The sequence below is a fragment of the Fulmarus glacialis genome, unplaced genomic scaffold, assembly GCF_000690835.1.
Source record: "Fulmarus glacialis isolate BGI_N327 unplaced genomic scaffold, ASM69083v1 scaffold5985, whole genome shotgun sequence".
NCBI lineage: Eukaryota > Metazoa > Chordata > Aves > Procellariiformes > Procellariidae > Fulmarus > Fulmarus glacialis.
The window spans coordinates 11,109-13,914 of NW_009212234.1; positions in this window are offsets into that span (position 1 = coordinate 11,109).

Sequence of the window (2,806 nt, forward strand, 5' to 3'; positions counted from 1 at the left end):
ATCAGAAAATAAAGCTCTCTTTCTTCTTTGAAAGAAAAAAACACTGGGAATACAAACTGTTGTTGGCTCCTGTCTACAGCAACAAGCATACGCTGTTTTGTAACAACTTCATGTAAGAAGCATCGCTTGAGAGCAGAAGGATCATGAGAAGCACAGACTGGCACACAAATGGAGACCGGAGGCACAGGCAATGGCTTCTGCCCCTTGGTGTCTGATGCCATGGGCAGAGCAGTGAAGTTCCTTGAATTTCATGCTCCCTCATGCTCAGATGGTTCACAAAAACAGCATCAAATCCACAGAGCTGTCAGCTGAGCAGCATGCACCGTTGCGGATGACACAGACCGATGATCTCTGCTGTATTTTGGGTTTTTCCCTGTGGGCAGAGCAGCAGTTGCCTACGACGCTGCCTCGGCTGCGCTGATGCCGCAGGGTTTGCAGCAGGGAGCGGCGATGGCAGGCAGGCAGCGCGCGGCAGCACACACCGTCCCCCCGATAAACCCCAACTCTGTAAAGGTCTAAGATCTAGACTTCTTCCCTTATTCCCTTTTCTAGGGAAACCCAATGCGTGCAGCCTTGACGTTCTACATCGTCATTCCATGCTGCTCTTGGTTTCAGAAATGTCTCCTGCTGTCTGAGCCAGCTGCCTTGATAGTCCCCTGCGTCCCTCATTAGTACCTCAGTTTTAAGAGGAAGAGAGTCACCCTGCTCCGGCTTAAATAAAAGCTGGGCTTGGCTATCGTGGTCTGGCAGCTTGCATATGGGACGCAGAAGAACTTGGGCCCTTGCAGTCACCAGCCTTTAAAGGTGCCCTTCAGCAAATGGGTTTCCCTGTGGCACTGACACATCCAGGGAGCGAGAACGGGGATGGGATAAGATACACAAATCCTGGCAGACGGGTGCAGCTCCGATCTCCAACCATTTGAACATGGGTGGCTTGAAGGCCAGTACAGCGGCCTGGCCGGACATCATCCACTATTATCCAATCTCTTGAGAGGTTTCACTGATGATGACCAGGGCCACTATCAATACAGTCTCTAAAACTCACAAATTCTTCCAAAAACCTTCAGTCACCTGCTGTTTTTTAGGGTAGTAGAGAGCTGGGAAAGACTTTCCAGGCATCAAGCCTGATTTCCTCTTATCACGTATAACCACATCAAATAATTGTGCTACAAACCTATCGAGAGCTTTGACAATGGCTTCCCTGGAAGGGAGGCTGGACACGATGGAGCTCAGAGCTCCTGCCCGGTTCCTCCTGGTGGCCTTTGGCAAAGGCTACTCCTGTGGTCAAAGGAGATGATGATCCCACGAGGCATCTCCTAATTTCACAGGTGACGTATTGTCTGCGACCGTTCTCGGCAATGAAAGTAAGACTTCGGATCTGAAACCGATGGTGAAGATTCTTGATATCCTTGGTATCAAGATGATGCAGTTCCTGAAATCAGCCAGTATCAGCAGTGGGAGATTCGGGGACCAGAGGTTTCCAGTCTCCTACACCGAGGAAGAGGGATGTATAAAGGGATATCTGAAGATACAGGCTGGGCTGGAGTGAGCCTGACTGTCAGCATGCAGCTCAGCAGGTCAAAGCCAGCTACGGAGGCTGTACATCAATGGATGAGAGAGACTGCAGAAATCTCTGAGAGAAATTACTGGAGCTAAGAATTTGGCAATCTGATCTTGCCAAGAGGGCAGTACTGACCGAGGCTGCCCCGACCGCCCCGACCATGTGGCGACGGGGCGCACCCGACATCTGGGTGGGCAGCAACGTTCAGCAGAGTCCGACCTGCACACGCATGCGTGCCGAGAGCATTCACAATGGCGTCACCCAACTTACAAGATGTAGATCTCCTGGAATTCCGTATTTTATTTAATCTGATGAACTCACTAATGTTGTCAGAAACTGCCAAGATCTGGAGAACTGAGGCTGCTAGAAGGAAACACGTAACGTTTTCAAACGAGTACGGACGATGGGCTTTGACTGTACCACGGTGCACTGCTGCTTTCATTTTTTTCAATCCCAGGAGGCTACTGGAATTCAGATCTTTCTTAAAGCAAGCACCCCGCTCACCTCCACTTTATTTCAACAGAGAAAGGTTCGGAGAAAGGAAAATTAATATTCACGTGAGCAGGGCTTTTCCTAAACTACATCAGTTAAAATACCGAGGTTTTCTATTGCTCTGCTGTTTTAATTCTTTGTGGATTTAAGCACATCTGCTTTAGGCTTGCAAAATTGTAGGGATATTTACAGTAGTCAGACTAAGTCACAAATACAATACAAGCATTTCTCTCTAAACCCAATTTGGATTACATGATGATTTTAGTAGTTAGAACAACTTTCATTTCACTTTGATAAATAAAACCCCCAAGAGGTTTCAGTCTGAAAGCATCATGAAAGGCCAAGTCTACAGCTGGAACAGATATTTCATACACTCAGGCTCTTAGGTAAGACTATTTTGATCTTGCACTATGGATAAATTGATTCCAGGTATGGTTTTTTTCCATTTCTGTAATATTTACACCAGTGTTTGACTATGTGAAGTATTTTGACTTTTTTGATAGCTAGGTTGTAAATACGTGTTGTCGCAGTGCAGTAGCCATCACCGTACAAGAGGAAGCTATCACTATAATGGCTAACATAACATCTGAGTAAGCAAATATTGAACCTCATCATTTCCAAGGTCTTGAATTTACAATATTTCTTTAATACTAAACAGCACTGCATCTGTATTTTCTAGGTTTTTTTATCTTCCTTCTAGCATGCTTCGAATCAGCTGTAACTACAAAAAAAAAAAAAAAAAAAAAAAAAAAA